At 42.4% G+C, this 22,022-nt stretch overlaps 1 long non-coding RNA gene across 1 annotated transcript; it reads left to right on the top strand.

The window, feature by feature from the left end:
- Positions 1–17,206: 17,206 nt before the first annotated feature.
- Positions 17,207–21,458, top strand: LOC114002108. Its single transcript, XR_003545763.2, has 3 exons — positions 17,207–17,272; positions 18,875–19,060; positions 20,276–21,458. It is a non-coding gene; the product is annotated as an uncharacterized LOC114002108 (long non-coding RNA).
- The last annotated feature ends 564 nt before the right edge of the window (positions 21,459–22,022 follow it).

Genomic DNA, 22,022 nt, shown 5'->3' with positions numbered 1-22,022 from the left:
AGCATCCCTTGCTCTAGTGAGGCAGATCTCTGATCCTACAGAAGCTATAGTTCTTTGCCTTATGAACTCTGAAAAACACCGCAAATACTGATTAAACTGTGTCTGCAGGTTCCAGCCACACCTTAGACAGGCTGCTCTGAATATGAGGAGGGCTCCCCCTCCCATGCACAAAACCAGGCTCTGCGAAGATTAAATAAAAAGAAGAGCTCAAATAACCCATCCCTCCACCCAAAACTCCACTAACATAATGCACACACCCAAAGCTGGCTCTGCATGTGAGATGGGCTGGGGCTGTGAATTGCTGAGGAGGGAGCAAACCATCAGCTCTTCCCTGTTCCCCAGGCTGTGCAAACCTGCACCAACTGGGGTTTGTCCTCTTTCCTGCGGTTTGCTGTATCTCAACCCTGAAAGTGAAGGCATCATGTATCTTCCAAGAGTACAGGGAAGAGCTCTCTCCCTAGTCCAGTTTTTCACTGCAGCTTCTATCAAAGCTGTTTCCATGATCATTTGGTGGAAAAGCACTCCAGCTCCAAAAAACCATGAAATTATTGTTAACATTTTATTTATAATTATTACCATTATTACCATTTAGCATTTACCACTACTGTCTTGGTTTTGGATGGGGTAGAGTTAATTTTCTTCATAGTAGCTGGTATAGTGCTGTGTTGGGGATTTAGGAGGAGAATAATGTTGATAACACACTGATGTTTTAGTTGTTGCTGAGCAGTGCTTACACTAAGTCAAGGACTTTTCAGCTTCTCATACTGCCCTGCCAGCAAGTAGGCTGGGGGTGTGCAAGAAGCTGGGAGGGGACACTGCTGGGACAGCTGAACCAAACTGGACAAAGGTATATCCTATACCATATGGTATCATTGCTGAACAAAAAAGCTGGGTGGGAGCTGGCTGGAGGACTGGCTAGGTATCAGTCTGTGGGTGACAAGCAATTGTCCATCACTTTATTAACATATTCTTTTATCATTATTATTATTTTTCCCTTCCTTTTCTGTCCCTTTAAACTACCTTTATCTCAGCCCACAAGTTTTACGTTTTTTCTATTCTCTCCCTCGTCCCACTGAGCAGGCAGTGAGTAAATGGCTTTATGATGTTTAGCTGCCTGCTGAGTTAAACCACAACAATTATATTTAGTATTTTGTTTATTAAACAGTCCTACATATACAGGAGATGCTAATATAGTAATGAAATTTACTGTCTTCTCTTAGTGCCTTGGAAGTACAAATAGTTATCCATCCTGATACAGGAGTTGGCATGTGTTCTCTTTTCAATGTATCTCATTCAGGACTCTGGACTCTGACTACATATACATGGTGACACTTTTTAGCATTGTGCCACAGTCTCTTGCCAGTTATCTTTTCTTTTCTTGGAGTCTTAGCAGCAAGAAAAATCCAATGTGCAACCGATCTTCAAGTTCAGCACTCCTGACTTTGTCTTGCATGTCTTCTCTGCTCTTTGGATGGGGAGCCAAAAGATACTCAGTGAGCAAAAAAAAAGGACAAGAAGAAGGTCAGGCAAGGGAAAAATTTAAGCTACCAGAGGTGTATGGACTAGCAGCAGAATATATGGATGTGGTATTTTCTTCTGTTTCTCTCAGTGAGAAGCAGTAAGATCAGGCAGATCTAACATACCTGTTTTCTTGGAAAGGAGATAAGGAGGGAAGGGATAGAGCTATCTTCTCCTGGGAGGAGGAGTTGCTTATGCTTTGGGATGCTTGAGAAACTATCTCCATTCCCCTCCTTTGTGGTATGTGCCAGATAAAAGTCAGGGAAGTCCCTAGGCAGCCCGAAGCAAAAGGGGTGAGCACAGCAGCACCCTCACAGCATAGAGACCCACAGGATTTAATTCTTCAAGGTTGCCAAATCACCCTGGAAGTCTAAGGTAACTTCTCTTTAGGTCACAGTCTGTGGTTTTGCAGCACCACCCAAATCCCTTTCTGTATCCACCTGCCAGTAGATGGATTGGCAGCCGCGCTGAGAAGGCTGCTGAAGGGACCATGGTGCTTCTTGGCTGTCCCACCACACTCCTGGTCTGTGACACGGCTGTGCTTGGTGCCCAGCTCAGGCTGCTCTCTGAAAGGCACCTAAAAAGTTCTTTTGCAGTATTGAGTCTTCCTTGCCAAGCCCCTGCCCTACGCACATCTTCCCAGGAGGGCCCTGCACTGTGTACTGTGATGTTGGCCTTCCCCGTGCCCTGTCTGGGCCATCACGCTGTGCTGGTTTCGACTGAGGTAGGTAATTTTCTTCACAGTAGCTGGCATGGGCCTGTATTTTTGGATTTGTGTTGGAAACAGTGTTGATAACACAGGGATGTTTTCGCTACTGCTGAGTGGAAGGCCTTCTCTGTCTCTCATTCCACCAGCAAGGGAGCTCAGGATGCAAGTTGGGAGGGGACAGAGCCAGGTCAGCTGACCCCAACAAACCAAATGGATATTACAGACCTTCATACTCAGCATGTAAAGCTAGGAGAAGAAGGAGAAAGGAGGGGATGTTCAGAGTGATGGTGTTTGTCTTCCCAAGTCACTGTTAAGTGTAATGGAGCCCTACTCTCCTGGGGATGGCTGAACACCTGCCTGACAATGGGAAGTGGTGGGAATGAATTCCTTGTTTGCTTTGCTCATGTGTGTGCCTTTTCCTTCACCTGTTAAACTGTCTTCATCTCAACCCACGAGTTTTTTCACTTTTACACTTCCTATTCTCTTCCCTGTTCCCCACTAAGGGGGAGTGGGAAGGTGCCTCTGTGGGGCTGAGTTGCTGGCTGGGGTTAGACTCCACCATACACTCAACATAGCTGACCCTGTGGGATAAGGATGCTTGGCAGCCACCCTGGATGCCCTGGGGCCAGATGCTTTCCAGGGCTGCAGGGCTATGTTGAGAGCCCTGATTAAAACAAGCAAACCAAAAGGCACCACTCGGTGCTGTGAATTTTATCCAGGTGAGGCAAGAAAAGGCTTTTCCCCCAAAATGTTAAAATCTAAGGCAGAGAAAGATGACCCAGTGAAAAGTGTGTCCTGTAAGTGCTCCCTCTCTCCTGGTGCAAGAGGGATTTCCTCGTGCTCATGTGTGCTGTGTAAAGCAAAAACACCTTCCTGCAGCAGCTGGGGATGACTTTCTCTGAGCTGGTGGCACCTTACATTCCCTCTCGACGTGCTGAGGTGTCCCACAATGAATGTACCAGTTACTTCTGGTGGATTCTGGGCTTGAGCAGCTCTCAGCTCATCCTCCATCCTGAGTAATCCATCCAATAAAGCTTTGGGGAAGACCTGCATTCCCTGCAAATGCCAGTGAAAAAGTGGTGAGTTTCTCCCTTGTGCATGTGCATGCTTGGTTAAGTAAGTTAATGACCACATGCAACAGCAACCATATAACTCTATTTCCACTCATGCATCTGGTGAGTATACAGGAGCAAAGGCATCTTGTGCAGAACAGTGGGGAAAATTATACCTAAGGAAGATAACTGAGAAAAGAGTATTGCTGTAAGTCATGGCACTTCTTCTCAATACTTGTATTCAGAGGTGGAATAAGCCTGAGTTCACTTGCAGCAATGAAATGCCCCATTAATCACGTATGCCTTTGAAAGGGATATGTCAGGCTTGGCTTATACGCCTACATTGGTACCTGATCTCCTCTAGACAATGCCAGACAAGTGCTTAACAAAGCAGCTGTAGTTAGTAACTTGACTTATTTGTTAGTTTGCTAGTTAGATATAAATCAAAGTGTCGTAATAGGCCAATGATGTAGCAGCAGCTGCAACCTAATTTAGAGAGAAACAGCCTCATTTTAGTTTTCCTGACATGAACACAAAAGATAGTATCAATACTGAAGCCAACAGAGACACAGCTATATAAAATTAGTGAAAGGTTCAAATACAAGAGCAAATATATTATTAACTCAATAAAAGAAAACTTAAGATTGGTCTATGCTTTAATAGTTTTAAATTGTCAATAAAACAATGCTGACTGCAAGGAATAAATACATCTTGGAGCTATGCTGTGACATTTAAAAATCATTTTATCAGTGTATTGAATAAATAGCTCTGGTTACATCCTAAGCACTTGCATGTGCGTAGGAAAGAGTTGCCTTAGCTATGACCCTGATTGATTGTCCTTTGAATGTAATCATTTCTCTGGTAGACTAGCCTCCCAAATTTTGCTGGAGAAGCCTATTAACAAGCTGACCTTTGAGGCAATTGCACAAAATACTGGGTAGTGGCAGCAAAGAATGCTGTTAGAAAGGGCTGTATTTCTGGCTGGCAATGCAGTGGCTCAGCTCCATTGATTTCAATTTAGCTATATCTCTTGATATTGGCTGGAGACCAGATCTGTGGTATCTATTTCAGGAAATGAATTTAGAACCAACAAAAATAAATACTTCCAGATGCAGCATTGAGTCAGCATATCACATTCAGTGCTACTTGAAAGTATTGAGCCAGTTGGTGCGGATAGATTTTTAAGAAGAGATGTATAGCTTTATTACTGAATACAATGTTTATAGCCAAGCTTGCTTTATCTCTTGCTTCATAAAATATAGGTCACAGAAATATCCTTGCAGGTAGACCAATTACTGGCAAGTCCAAACAGAGGAGAGAACAATATGCATCACTCTGCAACTACCTACATGTATTATGAAGTTGGTTAGGATTTTCTGCCTTTTGACAGTTCAGACATGAGATCAGGATGGTGAAACCAGTGGTCTGAGCCTGTGTAACAAAATTTAACACTCTTACCCCTAAGAAAGCTGGAAAGCAGAGGTCTACTCTGCTCCTCTGTAAAATGAATTAATCCTGCAGCTATTTGCACTTGTCATACCTGAACAGAAAGCGTAGTCCAATGAGAACATACACTGAGGCAGTGCTTGGATATAGGTGAGGATATCCCCCTCGTGAGATGTGATCCAGTATCTGTATGTCCCTCTTCTCAATGAAGCATGGCTTTTATAAGGGTAATGTGTTATGGGAATTCCAGGACAGAGCTTTATCTTGTGACTTAGTTCTTCACGCTACAATACAGAACAAAAAGTATTGAAGCACTGAATCAAAAGCTGAGGATTGACATGGATGGCAATCCAGCGTGGAATAGTGCTTGTGGAGCAATAATAACTAGTAATGCTTACATTAACTGCTTTTCTTAATTACTCAGTTCTGTGGCAGTGCTGATACTGATAAGCAAAGCTGTGTGGCAGATCACTAAGCTAAAGCAGTAGATGTCCAGTGCGCAGATTATTGCTCAATAATGCTTTTGTTCCAATTACAAGTGAAGACATGATACTGTGTATTAAATCACGATCTTTAGGAAACCCCAAGACTGAACAAAATATTGTAGTTTGGCTGCATATATGCATGGGAAGTTGCTTAAAATCTACAGTGTGGTCAATTAACCAGTTTTATACTGTCAGGAGTATATGCTTGATTATTACTTATGTTTTATATATATTGTCATTGCAGTCAGTGCTGGCTGATTCTGCCCAAATCCAGCTAGCCTTTTTGCTGGCATGAGGTTGATGTGATTCGGCATCTGACAGACAAACAGAGGAAATATGTTTTTCTTCTGTTCTGTTTTCTGTGCACACGGTAAGCACACTATAGCTGGTAGAATATTTTCTGTATCCAGTAGCTTTTTTTTCTTTTATTGGAAATTATAAGCAAAATGACCACTCAGAAAAGAGGAGTTTTGGTCTTGGGAGACCCGTCAATTTGGTTGATGACCAGGGTCAATCATGCTAAGGGAATAAAAGGTAAAACAACCAAGCTTCCTTATGGATACCATTGTCCCTGGTACTGGTGTTCCTCCCATGCCAGGGAAGAACAAATATTAATTGACTTGTGCATTTCTAGGAGAGTTGAAAGAGTGAGGTTCCTACCAGAGAGATGCCATACGGAAAAAGCTGTGTTTGAATATATTTGCAATTGTATTGCTTGAATTTTAGCCCATCTCAGTGTATTGCACCATTGCAAGGTGTGTCCATGATTACTCACTCGCCCTTATGATCTCTTAAAACTCCTCTGTGGATGGGGAAGGTCTTAGGTCTTACAACTGTCTTCTGTGACTGAGGACACTGCTGCTCTGCAACTGTTTGTTGAACTCTTTGTCCCCTGTAGTGAAGGCCACCTAGAACATATGATACCCACTGGTGTCTTCAAGTGTGGAGCCTGATATTTCAGTTTTAACTCAGAACTTTAACTTGGTCTCAGTTTTAACTCGATGTGTTCTAGGTTTTCTAAACTGATTCACTTGGAATAGATCTAACACAATAGTAAATGAGCCCTGTTTCTTGCTGATTTATAATTAGGTTGCAGCCCTGTGTGCCCTTTTTGCTTTCCAAGAGCAGGTGTAAGCAGGCTTAGGGGAACTTCATGGGTATAAAGCAGACTGGTGACATTTTTGATGTCAGTTTGAACTTGGTCTTCGTTTTTCTTGTGTCTTTCAGGAAATGCCTTGGGAAGGCCATCAAGTAAACCCCAGTGGGCTGGACAATATTCAAACAATGAGATTCTTTCGGAAATGTAGATAAACCCCATTTTAGATACAGCGAGACCAAGTAGTCTGACAGAAGAGCTGGACCAGCTGTCACCCAGCAATGGAGTTTCCAGAGTTTATTGCAAAGTTTTAGGGCTGTATAGCTGCCTTGCACCTATTTCTCATGCCCTTCTTTTGGTCAAATAGCTGCAGCAGATCTATGTCAGTGAACCAAACTGCCTGAATAGCAACAGATAAGCACTAAGACTGCAGCAGAACCACTTATTCTCCTGTGAATTTGGCTTCTTTGCTGTGCAAAGGCCTGTGGGGAAGAGCAGGCTGTACTTGGTGTCTAGAGGATTAGATGCCAGTTCCTCATATGCAAAGGGCAACTGTGTTGGGCTGAACAACCTCTTCCAGCCTTTCCCAGAAAAAAACAGAGCTCTAGTTTTCAGCACCATAATGTTCACAGGGACCTGCTAGCTCCCACCTCAGCATCCACCCAGTGGGTATAACAGAATCACAGAATAGTCTCAGTTGGAAGGGACTTCCAAGGATCATTGAGTCCAATTCTTGAGTGAATGGCCCATAAAAGGATCAAACCCACAACCTTGGCATTATTAGCACCAGGCTCTAACTAATTGAGCTAATCTCAGGGTCAAGGTGGAGTCAAGGTGAGATTAGGTTACTTTTTCTATTTTTCCCAAAATCTGAGCTATTAAGAGAGATTAGTCTGACAGGGTTGGGAACTTCTCAATTGCTACCCTGCAATGTGAGAGTAAGGCTGTCTCCGTGCTGCTGGGAGAGGCCGTGTGTATATGGTTGTAGATCTGCCGGAGTCCAAGCTGTGGAGAGAGTTTCCAGTGCATTTTCCCATTCTGCTTTTGGAGTATGTGCAGAAGTGTTGTGGGGAAGGGCAGGTCCTATGTGTGAGCCAGGGATACTGGGTAGTGCTATATTCTGAGGGTGGGAGCAACAGCAGTGCATGTGAAGAGCCGCAGTTTGCAACAGAGCGGGTTTGTCTCTCTGTTCATGCAAACAGACTGTGAAGTCCAAAGGAGGGTGTGCCTGCAAGGAGCATTGCAGCATCAGCGTGGGGACAAGAAATACCTGTAGTTTGTTTACCCTTCTCCTGCCTGGAATATGAGCCCTACTGCACTGTGCATAGGAAAAGCTACACCAGCCTGTTCACAAAAAAACCCCCAAACTTGTATGCATTTAAATGCAGATTTTGGTGGCAAACCATAAAGAACGAGGCCTGCTGCTCTCAGGTTTGCGTTGCTGTTGAGGTGTTTGAGGCTGGGAAACCCTGGCCAGCCTAGCACATTGCTGTGTATCAGGCATGACAATGCCATGTAAAAGAAGTCCCCTGAAAGGCTTTCAGAAGTCAGAGCAGCTATACAACAGCCTGGGAGCTTGTTAGCTCCCTTGCTACATCTGCCTTGAGATGAACAAGAGCCCCCATCAATGCTATTTCGCCTTTCTGTACCTCAGGCCCTGCACTCATCCCACCTGCTCAGGACAGCCTCCCAGACAGACAGACAGATGGACAAGGATACACTTGCTCTTCCTCCTACACTTCTTCTTTTCCCCTTTTTCCTCCATGGCTTTTTGCTTTTAAAGGTTGCTGCTGACAAATCTATCTATTTGGGGCAAATTGTCAGTGAGAAACTTCCGCTCGAACTCTTTGGGACAAAACTGCCTCTTTGAAAGGGTAAATCCCGTTGCATGAAGGTCTGAACAATGGCCAAATGTGTTGCTGCTACTGCTGCCGCTGCTGCTGAGGCCGGGGCTGTGACAAAGAGCGGATTAATTGGTGCCGCGGCTGACTGGTTCGAGATGGCTCCACTCAGCCCGCGCTGCGGGGAGCCCCATTGACTGGGCCCCGAGTCCCACTTTTCACAAACTCCAAACAAAAGTCAATTTCTTTTTTATAAGGCGAGGGAAGAAAAAAAAATCAGTTCATGTTTGAGCTCGGGAAGTTGACTTGTTGGATTATAGGGCGTCATGCTCTCTCTGTCTGTCTCTCTCATGCTTTAAAGTTGCTTCTCCTACTAAGAGAAGAGTGAAGGGGGAAAAATGGAAGCAAAAATGAGCCGTCCCCATCAACGTAAGCATGAGAGTGAGCTCTCGGAGCAGAAAGTTAACAAGGACCCTGGGCTCTGCAACCATGCTGGGGACCAAGCTGAAGCTCTTATTTAGTCAAGTTAAACTTCTTCAGCCATTTGATGCTGTTCTCAAAGGTGCCTGCAGCACATTTAATCCTCAGGTAGGCAGCGCCGTCAGTGAATGAGACTGAGTTAGCGTGATTGAAGTCAGCATATCCATATGGGACTTCACGACTGGCAAGTCTCCTGCCCTCTTCTAACACAGAAGGTTTTCTCACGTGAAAGTGGGCAACACAGCTAGATGTCTTGTGTCCTCCTTGAATAAACTTTGTCTTCCTCTGAATCTAATCAGGTCAAAACAGAGAATGCAGAATGAGGTTCCCAGGAGGTACATCCCAAGCACTTAAAAAAACTATAATATATATAGAAGCAATCAAAGAGAGAGGAAAAAAGAAAGAAAACTGGGGGATTACTCTTGTGCATACAGATGTTAATAGCCAGTACTAAGTTGGCACAGTTTCTGCAGCTGAAGTTATACTAAAGCATTTTGGGAAGTTAATCCCTGTAATTGCTTTGATAATCTTGTGGTATTTAAGGTATCACTTAATCAATATTTAGCTTTTCTTTTGGAAAATAGTGAACCCCAAATAAAAGAAGCAGGCTATTATCAGATGTAACTGCTGACCCTCTCCTCCTGGCGGTGGTATAGTATCAGATCTCCTAGTTACCTGCAATTTATTTGAATATCTTCTGTCTTTGCAGGGGGATATTTCACACTGGATTCTATTTCTCCCTTTTCTACAGAGTGGATCCTTTGATCTAACTCTCACTAATTGCTTTGACACACAGGGGAGGGAGTGGGGCATCCAACAGTTAAATTTAATTCCTCTGATTTTTTTAACCATAATTTTCTGCAACCTATTCTTACTTTAATGGGAAACATGGTGTAATTTATCATGCACAGCTTTGCTGCATACTGTAAGGCAGACAAACAGAGCTTAGAGTAGAAGACTACAGAGTGCAGCAGTTTTGATTTGAAGTCAATGATAATTCTTGTGTGTTTTATCTCTGTGCACTCTGCAAATGAACTTTTAATATTTTAAGTTCCACATTACAGATTTTATTTAGTCCACTTCTCAAGTAGAACTATCTTTGTAAAAACGGGTGCAGCAAGAGCCAAACAGTAGAGACATCTGTTCATGGTATCCATGTAGCTCTGCAAGTATAGCTTAACTTGAAAAGAGCTTCTGGTTTCATTACTGAGTTGGAGGATTTAACACCACACCACATGCCCCCCTCCCCTAAACCTTTGACTGTGACCTTCACTATGGCGCTGCATTTGCTTTTACCCTCTAGTTGTTCTTTGACTTTTGGCTAACCTGACACTGGAAAGACTCCTCTATCTTCCCAGGCTGATCCTCTTTTTGTATATATTATATATCTGTATATAGTTCTGAATTAATCCATCTCTGATTTTATCAGTGAACAGAGAGCGCCACAAAAAACAATCTGTAGAAAGGCGAAATTATTAGTTTCATCATCAAGAATTCATCAAAATTACGAAGATATGAAATTGCTTGTATTATATGTTAAGTGTGGCGTAGAGGTCTACAGGAATCAAAAAGACCCTGTGCTCGAGTTTTCCTTGCTATTGCGTATGCCCTTAAAATTTTTGTGGTTTCTTAAAAGGAGCTTCATTAGTGTGCAGAAGACAATACAAAGAATTATCCTTTTCATTGTGCCCCCATTCTTAACGCTTCTGGCTGTCAACTACCAAGCTCTAAAATTAAGGTGGTAATTTTCAAGCACAGCAGCTGAATTGTAGGAAACTCCAAGGGAAAGAATGGTCTGATATGTCATAGGTGTTGGAAAAATCAAAGGGAAAGAGGTTGGAGAAGAGGTGGTTAGAATTGACTAGAAGGACATCATTAGTGATTTTAGAGAGAGCAATTCCTGCAGAGTGAAGTGGCTGGAAACCAGACTGCTGAGTGTCAGAGAGGTGAGTTCAAGAGAATGGGAGTAAACTAGTAATTTGAAAGGATAAGAGGTAAAGGAGATGAGAAAGGCATAATGGTATGTAGAGGAGGGTTGTTTTTGCAGAGACTTCAGAGGCTTATTTGAAAACAGATGAAGAGGGTGATCCATAGAAAGAGTCTGCTGGTAAGTCTGGAGAAGGAAAGTGCTAATCAAAGAATGAGTAGGGATGGGGGAGGTTGAAGGGATCCTAGCAGGGATTGGATGAAGAAAGGATTTTTTTGCAAGGATAAATGCAAAGATGCAGAGGATGAACACAGGTGTCTAGAAACATATGCCAGACCACGTGCCTGGATGAAATAAGGCAGACTAGAGGCTGGAAGATTTAGCACTTAGTGGGCAGGGACGTGCAAGAAGGGAAGCAGAGAGGAGAGCTGAGGGTAAGTATGACCAGACTTAGAGGCTGAAGGAGGGACAAAAAAAGACAAAGAAATCAGAGTGGCCGAAAGGTAACTGGAGAATGCACAAGGTGTAAAGGCAGAAACAGCTGTAAAATGAGGTCAGTGACTCTCCGTTGAGATGGCAGCAGAAATCTGAAGCTCTTAATATAGGACTTGATCTGCAAAAATCAACAAGAGAAACCAAATCAGCAACAGTGAGGAGGAAAAAGAATGGTTACCAGGAACACACTGTAAGGTAGCAGATAAGAAAATGGGAGAAAGGAACTGGCACCTCAGCTGGCAGACCTAATGGAGTTCACAGTGAGGCAAAGAGAACTGGGGGGACAGCAGTGCCATTATGTACATATTTTGACATATTAATCTAGTTTCAGGCGTGACCATAAGGGTTTCCAAAGCCCATGGCCCTGCCTCAGTTGGTGTAGGACACTCTTTAAACAAAACAACAGCAGATAGGGAAGAATCTATGGATTCTCTTGTTTTCTTTTTCATCCATATAAACCCCTTCGAATCCTCAAAACTTCTCAAATATCCAGATTTTTGTCTTGGACAGGTGAACCTGCCTTCGGAGCCTGTCACTGTTGCTCCCTACTTAGACAGTCTAGTGTTCAGCAATGGGCTCTTGTGCTAGGGCTGAGCAAAGTGTTTTCCTTTCACTCCAAATTTTCTGGTTAGTACCCAACTTCAACATAAAGGTACCTATGTCAACCTGGAGGTACTTAAAATGCTGTATTTTGGGGATAAAGTCTTTACTGTTGTTACATCTCTAATACTGGACAATGCTGAGCAGCTCAGTCAACATTGCTGTGTCTCAGACTTCTTTGTAAATCTAGTCCAGGTCATGCAAAAAGCTCTGACACCGTACAGGAGCCTGTGGAGAAACAAGAATGAGAGTTGTGTTTCTTTTCTATCACAAGAGCTGTATAGACAGCTCTTGGCTTCCAAGAGAAGCAGACCTATTGCACTGAAACTTTACTAAGGCTATCCATGCATTGGGCACTGTGTTTGCTGGCACAAGTTAGGCAACAGGGTAGAGTCGATTTTTCGTGTCTAAGAGACATGCAGATGCTATAGAATCATGGAATTGTTTAGGTTGGAAAAGACCTTAAAGATCATCGAGTTCAACCATTAACTCAACACTACCAAGTCCACCCTCAAACCATGTCCCCAAGAGCCACATCTGTGTGTCTTAAGTACCTCCAGAGGTGGTAACTCCTGAACTTCCCTGGGAAGCCTGTTCCAATGCTTGACAACTCTTTCAGTGAAGAATTTTCTCCTAATATCCAATCTAAACCTCCTCTGTCTCAACTTGAGGTGATTTCTACTCATTGCTTGTTACTTGGGAGAAGACACCAACCCCCACCTCGCTGCAACCTTCTTTCAGGTAAATTGTAGAGAGTGATAAGAGGCTCCTCTGAGCCTCCTTTTCTGCAGGCTAAACGAGCCCAGTTGTCTCAGTTTGCTATATACCAGGATGCTAGTTGCATTGGGCTGCACTGTGCTCACCTCAAGCAGGGTCATCTGCTCAGCCCCATTGGGTAAACATGTAACATCTCTGTGGGGACAGCTGAGTGCGAAGACAAAATTGCTGCAGAGCACTGAGGTCATCAGAAATGATCAAGCCTTCTGCTTCTACCAGAGCACCAAACAGGGAAAGAAACATTATTTTTTTTTTTGTGTAAATTAAAAATATTTGGTGTGAAAGCCACAAAGCTGTAGCAAACGTGCAGCCTTGCTCTGCTTTGTATAAGATCACTTTTAAGAGTTGAGCTCACTCCAGAATTGGGAAGGACAAGGACTGACATCTTTGTTTCTGCCGAGTCCATGGGCTTCTCCCCCACAGAAAAGTTCAGAGGATGGAGAAAGCCCATATGAGCCTCCTGGTCTGTGAAGGTATCTCATCACACCCCTCAGGGCTGAGAAGGTGGCAAGGCGGAATTTCTAGTCCAGGCAACAGAGTTGGAACATTTGCTGCACCTCAGGTCCAACTCCAGTCTTGCCAAGGCAGTGGATTCAATGAGCTATGTGCCCAGGACTTCACTACAAGTTTGACCTAAAAAGAATTGTTTGTGTTGCAAGAAGAAAAATTAAATGCATTTTAGAGCCCTGGCTTATACTCTCTGTCTGTAAATCCTTTTTATTATTATTAATATGAAATTGTTGCTATTTCTAGATGACAACTGAGAATAATTCAATTTAACAGCAAGGCTATCTGGTAAAAATAATTAATTTCCTCTGGAAAATGATGGGCTGAGCTGGAGGGAGGCATCTTTCACTGACTGTAAAATGTGACTTTAAGGTCAGAGTCAGATAGCCAATTCCACCCAGATAGTGTGTACTCTTCTGGGTACACACAACCCAGTGTGTTGTGTCAAGAAGACAGATAATGAATGTCCCAGTTGCTGTGAAATATTATCACAGATCATTTACTTAGTTTGAAATAACAAGTTTTAAATTGTCTGTTATGTTCATTACCAAGTGTCCTGGTTTTGGCTGCAATAGAAGTAGTTTTCTTCCTAGTAGCTGGTACAGTGCTGTGGTTTGGATTCAGTTTGAGAAAAATGCTGATAACACACTGCTGTTTTAGTTATTGCTAAGTAGTGCTTACTCTAAGTCAAGGACTTTTCAGTTTCTCATTCTCTGCCAAGAGGAGGTGCACTAGAAGCTGGGAGGGAGTGTGGCTGGGACAGGGCACTTGAACTAGCCAAAAGGATATTTCATGCTTTAGAACATCATGCTCGGTATATAAACTGGGTGGAGTTTTCTGTGAGGGACTAGTTGTAGTTTGGGGACAGGTTGGGCATTGGGTATTGTCAGTGGGTATTGTGCATCAGTTGTCTTTCTTGGATTTTATTTCTCTGTCTCTTTTTGTTGTCTCTCTTTCCATTACAGTTATTATTATCATAATGTTATTATTATGTTTTGTTTCAATTATTAAACTGTTCTTATGGCAACCCATGGGTTTTACCTTCTTTCTGATTGTCACCCCTAATCCCACTGATGGGAGGTATGTGTATGTTAGAAAGCAGCTGTGTGGTACTTAGTTGCCAACTGTGGTTAAACCATGACAATGAGAAAACTGTCTTATGTTTTATTCTACTGAGTGTTAATCAGCTTTCCCAATTAATTAGTCATTGAATTATTTAAGATGTAAAGGCAGTTAAAACACTATTACAAGATATCTAAACTATTTTTATCAGAGGCCTCTGTTGTGCTTGGTATTGTATAAACAAACAGAGGAGATTAATTTTACTTGCCTTTAGAAATCTGAATTGCAGAATTGGTTATCTTCATCTCCCCTTATGCTGAAACACCCCCACACATGTTTTTTGTGATGCATTTCCCAGATCTATTGTAGATTCTGAATTTGGATGAGATTAATTGCATTGCAAAAGTACCAATTTAGTAGATGACCTGAAAGTAGCGGTCTACTTTCCTGCGAGGTGAATCCCCATTCTCACAAATGGGGAACAGAAGTGCAGAGAAACTGAAGGTGGGATTCATCTGACCATAAAAACAGGCTTTTGCAGTACTAACTGCAAATGTTCAAGTTTGATATGTGGACTTTTCATAGTCAATTGTGAGAAAACTCTTCTGGGGCACAGTTCATTTTTCCTGTACCAGACATCCAAAATAGGTACTTCTATTTAGTAGTTGTATGATGTCTTTCCTTTGATTGAGTCTTAAAGTATCCAGTTTCACAAGATTCAGATGCAGATAACTTCACATGGATATTACAAGTCAGGTGAGATGAATTCCCCCTGCTCCATGTCATGTGGAAGGTTTGTTTTGGTGTCTGAGAACGAATCCAGTTTTTCAGCAAACCTGAACAGTGATCCCCTTCCTTGAAGACATCTTGCTTTAGTACAAATACTCCTTCTGAGGCAGAGCCTGACACTGGGGTCCCTGAAAGCTTCCACTGAGCTATAAAGGGCAATACATTACAACTGATGTGGGATCACTAATCTCTCCTCTGAATGGCCACACAGAACATTGCCCGGTTGTGGTGTTCAGTAGGAGCAGAATAGAGCCCCGGGCCTCCAGTAGTTGTCCAGCTCTCCAGTGGCAGAGGCTTCCAGAGGGAGGGAAGGCAAGCTGCCTCTTTTCTGTATCTTGGTCTCATACATGTAGTTTGATTGTCTTTCCTCATCCATCAGTACTACATGATGCCAAACTTCTTTCAGGACCTCGCAGGCAGAAATGTAAAGGGCGTGTATAACTGAAGATGTTTTTGAAAGGTGGCATGACTCAAATATCCTCAGTTATGTATCCAGAGCCAAGATGTTTCTAGGACAATCAAGAGACACTTGGAAGGATGATTAATATACTTCGCACCACTTGATCAGAGAGTAAAGAAGCAGTAGATGTCATCTTACATGCCAATTATTCCACTGGAAAATATGGACATGGTGGCAGAATCAAACCATCAAAAAAAGAATTTAAAAGTCTCACACTTTTGGTTTGGCATGTTGCATTTTTCATGACTGCACCTTGCATACCTGATCAGTCAAGGCCTCTTTTTTTTAATACTACTTCAGTGACACATAACTTCCCTAAAGATGGAGAAACTAAATCAAGGTCAAAGCCACCATTTTCCACTGTGGACCAATGGCAGTAAGGGATAAGACTGGAGATAGCCTGATTTTCAGGTCTCTTTTAATCAGTATATCATGCTTCCTTCTCAGCTAATCCAAAAATTTCACCAAACCACGCTGCTCTATTTTTTTTCAACATAAATTTTAAGCTCAGTTCATTCTGTCCAAGAATACAGGTTGCACAGTCAGACATTTGTGCAGGGACGTACATCTGTATGTTTATATTGGGGAACAATTATTACTCTCTTCTACTCTGCTCTGTTGTTCTCTGCTGAGCAGAGAAAACTAGGAACAATTAATTTCGTGTCTCTTCCGTAAGCCAAAGAAGCACTCTCAATCTTTACTTTCAAGAAGCAATTAACTTCAGGTTTATTAGTCAAGTTGTGCTATGAAGTTTCAATCTTTCATTGTACACTGTGAATTTTAATTACAATTTATTAAAATAATTTAATTGACTTCAGTCAATGGGCGTGAATGAGGGCAGAATTTCCCTGAGAAAGCTGTAGACAGAAGAAAAGGCCACCCATCCTAAATGCCTTCTGCCTGCCCTTTTTTGGGTTGCATCAGACTGCCTGAAAGAGGGCTGTATTTATCATCTTTGATGCCTCCAGCTCAATGGTCAATTCATATTAGATTCCACAAAAGGCAGTGAACCAAATTCATCTCTGATACAATTCCATTGACTTCAATGGTCTTACCACAGGGATTAATCTGGCCTAATATTATAGTGTCAGAATGCATGTGTGTGTACTATTAGTCCAGACTCTTTGCTGGAGATCATGCCATGTAAAAGCTGATAGCTGTTGCAGTTGCAATTTGCTCAAGAAATCCAATTCCTTTTGTTGACCCACTGAAGCTGACATTCCAAAAAAGAAAAAAAAAAAGGAGACCAAAAACCCCTCCAAATGCCTAATCAATTTGCAACTGCAGCTGAATTTAGATGTATATTTGCTAATTTGGTGTATTATGCATGCAAATATTGGTATAAAAGGTGTTTCAATTATTTTCTAAGGCAGGGACCTATGCATTCTCTGCAGTAACAAAGAGTTTAAATGGAGTTATTTTTCCCTGCCTATAATCGTTCTCCCTTTTAAGTACCGGGCAGAAAAAGTAAGTTTACTGCTTCTAGCACAATGGCTCTCTTCACTTTTAGGTTTGGGAGACCTGGGTGACCTACGAAAGTTAATTAGAAGGTTAACAAAGACTAAGGCAGAGTAGAATACAGCGCCTCTCCTCCAGCCAAAGATGTCATCCATTAATTAGGGAAATCGTTAAGGTGGCCTTTATTGAATCCATAGAAAATCGGCAGTTTGCAGTCGACAGTTTTGATCAGATTTTCCTCTCCCCAGCAATACTACCCTTAATCGTAGGAGCCACGGAGGGTTTGGGATGGGCTGGGAGGGGTGAGGGGGAAAGTGTATGTGCACATAGGGGGAGTATGTGTTTCAGCGACATTACAGTTAAACAGCCGCCAATTGTGACGGCTTTGATTCTCAGGCTTACATGGCATACTTATTCCATGATGTAATCTTTATTGAACCTGGAAGCTTGGGGGTGGGGGGCAGGGGGCAAGTGAAACTCGCTGCTGCTGCCGCTGCTGCCTCTCAGCCGCAGGAAGCCCTGGGAGTTAATATTGCAGTCATCATAGGCAGAGCTTGCTGCTTTTGCATGGTAATACGCTATCTGACTCCCCTTTCCTCCTCACTGAAGAGTGTCTGCTTCTAGCATTGAGAGCAAACAGCCATCTGCACAACAGACCCTTCACTTCTCCAAGAATACATTCACTTTAAAGTTGAAGGGCCTTTTTGTAGATCTCAGATTTTTTTATACTCTTTTTTTCTCTCTACAGTACCAAAGTGGTGTTGCTATTGAGGACTTCAAGTGAAATGTTAGACAGTCCTGGCATTTTAACATGTATATTTTTTAACCTACTGGGAGAATTGGCTGGCTGGAAGTCTTTACTGGTTTAGTTTTGACATTATTCCCTATACATTGAAAAAGCTGTGTCAAAGATAGTGGTTACATCGAGTCCAGCCCGCTCAGTGTTGTTACCAAGAAAGTGACCTAGCATTGCAGAGGTGTTTTGTTTGAACATGGGAAGCCATCGCCTTCCAGGGGAGGAAGGCAAAGACAAGGGCTACTGCAATCTAGGATGTTTACGTTTAAACAATGTCCTAGCTCTGATGTCCTGGAACTTATTGCCTGGAGCCATTGGTTTGAGTGTTTTAAAAATGTGCAATCAAGAACTGTTTGGATATCTAGAGGACTATATCCTATGCAGCATGTGGCAGAAAATGTCTTAGAAAGAGTTTAAAAATAAAACTATTGGATGAGTAATATTTTAATTGACTGGTGTTCAGGATAAATTATGCACTATTCCAGGCCATTAAAATCAACGAGCTACTAAAAAAACATTGTACTTTTTCTCGCACCTCAAATTCCAGTGAAAAGCTTCTTCATGTTACCACGAATTTCTCTGCCAGACAGAATTTGAGTGTGAAATGCCAAGAAAAAGCAAGTCTTAATATACAGTGGGCACACATATGCCTTATTGCCTATATCTTTCTGTTCAATGCATTAGATAGTACTTTATATATAGTCTATCATTCAACCTCTCTTATAAAATAATTAAAGTTTACTTAGTATTTTTAGTATGCAAAATTGCAAGCATTGAAAGCAAGTATCAGCACAGAAACAGTAGCAAAAAAATGCCAAGCTGCTTCTGGTACGCTCCATGCAACTCTCAGCTTTTCTGTATCCTTGTGGTGCCAAAAGAGAGTGCCCAGGTTTCGGCTGGAATAGAGTTAGTTTTATTCCTGGTAGCTGGTACAGTGCTGTGGTTTGGATTCAGTATGAGAGCAATGTTGATATCACGCTGATGTTTTAGTTGTTGCTAAGTAGTGCTTACCCGAAGTCAAGGACTTTTCAGTTTCTCATGCTCTGCCAATGAGAAGGCACACAAGAAGCCAGGAGGGAGTGTAGCCAGGGGAGCTGTAAACTAGCCAAACTAGCCAAGAGAATATTCCATACCATAGACCATCATGCTCAGTATATAAATTGGAGGGAGTTGTCTAGGTCTGATCGTGGTTTGGGGACAGGCTGGGCATTGGTCAGTGAGTGGAGGGCAGTTGTGTTGAGAATAACGTGCCTCTCTTGGGGTTTATATCTCTCTTTTTTGTTGTCTCTCTTTTCATTACTATTATTGTTATAATTATTACTACTAGCATTATTATTTTATATCCATTATTAAATTGTTCTCATCTCAACCCATAGGTTTTGCCTTTTTCTCCTACCCTCCTCCCCGTCCACAGCAGGGTGTGTGTAAGTGAGTGACTACATGGTACTAGTTGCCAGCTGGAGTTAAACCATGACAAGGAGATGGAACAAGGTATACTCCATGAGTAAGGCTTTCTCCATGCTTTGAAGAGCTCCCAGAGACTTGTGATTTGAACTGGAGAGGTACCGTGTTCCCACAGCTCTGTTTTGGACATTTTTCTCTTTTAGGCTAAGAGACAAACTAACTCATCCATTGTGTAGCCACTGCGATCCTCAGATAGAGTACTGTAAGAGGGCCACACTCTATTATTCTCTTATTATAGAGCAGCAGAGGCTGTTCGAGAGTTACATTGGATTTTTATATGTTTTCCTACTGCCTTTTGTCTTCTAGTAGCAGTCCTGTGGCTTTGAGAGCTTTGGACTCCCAACTAGGGGCGGGTTCCTAAATTTAAGGTGGCTTCTCTGTGAGGCTTTAGAAATCATTCTGGATAGGGCAATTATGTTGCTTAGACGTATTTTTGTATCACTGTATCCTCCATATTAAAAATGCCTTTGAGAATGGAGAGCTGGTGTTAGTGTTAACTTCAGCATTCCTGCAACGAGTTTTCTGGCAATATTGAACAATATTTGTACAAAACCCCTGGTAATCAGTGTATTACTAATGGAGGTGTTGCTGGGAGTATGGGCAGGATCAGATCTCAAGTGTGGGAAAAAACTCTTGTAGCCATAGCTGTAATGCTACCAAGCATACCAAACCCGAGAAGCATACCAAGCATGAAAAATGATGACTTACAGATGTTTTTTTCTCACCTGATGCTTCCAGAGTTGCAGTCCAAATTCGTATCCTTGGTACGGAACTTTACTGGATTTTTCATGTGATTTCTTTTTCCCCTCGGCAGCTGAGACTGGGAGAAAAGCAAACACAAATAACTGCAAACACAATTTTACAGTAATTTCCCAGTTAATACAGCTTTGAGAAGGCTGGTAAAAGGTGCACGATAGCATTACTTTTTAACTATATTCAATATAGCAGCACTTCTAAGTGACTGAGAAAGGAAAAAGTGACTTTGGGGTTTTTTAATTCACTCAAACTTCTTAAAATGGCACAGGGAGGAATCAGTACAGGAGATATGTCAAAAGAAGTACAAAAGAAGTCAAAAGTGCAGAAAGTTCTCTGGATGTCCAGGAGGCTGGCTTTAGCTGCTTGTGCAATTTCTGCCCTGCCATCTTCTCTAAAAACATCATGGAAGGTATTTCAGGGGAAGTACGAGTTTCTAGAAGGTACACAGTTCCACTTAGCTTTAGTCATCTGCTCCTGTTTTAGTGTTCTGAGTGTCTTTTTCTATTCGAGAGAGGCAGAGGAACACTTGCAGATCTTACTCTTTTGACCTGTTTCAGACTTCCATGTCAAGACAAGATGAACTGTGCCCTGAACATGCCTACTCCTTGAAGTATAAAGCAGATCTGGAAAACAGCTTCATTTGAGTCAGGCTCAAACTTGAAGTTGAGTGCTGTAGCTAAACCAGAAGCATTTGTGAAGGGACTCCAGCACATAGCATCTTGTGGGAGACTGAAGGGCCGCTGGAGAGCTATGAGGTCGAAAAGGAGCTGTCTAGAGAAGAGGAGAGAGTTGGCTGTGCTGAAATGGAATTTTATTCCTGGAATTTCTCAAGAAGATTTATATTTTTAATAAATAACTGGGTGCCAAACATGGCTGCATCAGCTATAAAGAGAAGGATGGGAATATTCAGCAGGAAGATATGTTGGCCTTTACAAAGAGAATGAAGATAGTTTGTAACCATGCAAAATGTCCTTAAAGATGAATTGGAAGGATCCCTGCTTGAAGCCAGAAGTTCATCACACAGAAATGCAAAAGGGGGAAAAAAAGTACCTCCTTCTGTTACTTACCACACTCTGACCATGAGATGTTATGTTACAGGGTTGCCAAGTAGGCAAATGCGATTCTAAGTTATATCAAATGAGCTGTTTCCAGTAGAGAAAGGAAAACAGGAATGCTGTGCTCTGCCATGCACTGAGACTTCCTGTGGAATTCTGTGAACAAAACCTGCAGAAATGGAGGCTATCACAAGTGACTAAAATGAGGTCTAAAGACCCGAGAAAAGAGCATGAGACCTTGCAGAAGGGATTAAAGCAACATCTGAAGGCTTTGCTGAAAGGCTTGGGAGATGGCCTGAGACTGGAGGTAAAATTTTTTAGGGGCAGCAGAGGCTGGAACAAGTTCAAAATAAATGAATAAGGAACCAGTAACCAGATGGCTGAGAACCAGCAGCTTTTCCGGGGACAGGGAAGGCCAAAGAATCTTTGGCAAGCTTGGAGGTTACTAACTGAGCAGGACAGCAGTGAGGATTAAAAAAGCTAAAAATACCAACAGCACAAGGAAATCAGAAAGTTGCAAAAGTCAGAAACCTGATGTGGAATTAAGGCTGCTGGAGGACTTCTGCTGCCTAACCTTATAACACTGTTCCAGCTGCAGAAACTGGAAGAGATGTTGAACAAGCTGTACCAATACACAAGAAACTGGCTAAAAAGTTGCAGAGTTGCAGTGAATTATCTGAGAAGGTATGACCAGAACCTTTATGTCAGAGAAGATGGACAGGAACAGTGTTTCCCAGGAACCAAACAGGTCTGAAAACATTAAAAAAAAAAAAAAAAAAAAAAAAAAAAAAAAAAAAAAAAAAAAGGCAGCTTACTTCCCAAACTGGGGCGCACTTTCTAAAGCCAGAAACTATAAACCATCCACGTAGACTGGGGCTCAGTGGGGGTCTTGGAAAAGAGAAGGGGAGAATCTACCTAAGCTGAGGAGAACCTGAGGAGCCTTCTCTCCTGGCACACCTCCAGCAAAGACTGCCAAGATGCTTTGGCAATGGACCAGCTTAGAGGGACTCAGCTGGACTTGGCGTGGCCTGCAAAGACCAGTGAAAGGAGGCCAGAGCTGTTCTGAGAGGTGCTGGAATTTGTCACGGGGCTCAGCTGCAGCTGTACACTGAAAGAGGACATTGCTGTGGGAGAGAGAGAGATGCTCAGTGCTGCAGATACGGTGAGTATGGGCAAGAGTTGGACACACGGGATAGGAGTCCTCCTGATGGCACTTCTGAGTGATTAGAAGGAATGGTACAGTTGGTTT

Source organism: Pipra filicauda, unplaced genomic scaffold (genome assembly GCF_003945595.2).
Source record: "Pipra filicauda isolate LSUMZ 115617 unplaced genomic scaffold, ASM394559v2 scaffold176_size3548034_pilon, whole genome shotgun sequence".
Classification (NCBI taxonomy): Eukaryota; Metazoa; Chordata; class Aves; order Passeriformes; family Pipridae; genus Pipra; species Pipra filicauda.
Note: the sequence above shows the minus strand (reverse complement) of the source record. Positions and strands in the feature narration are given on the sequence as shown.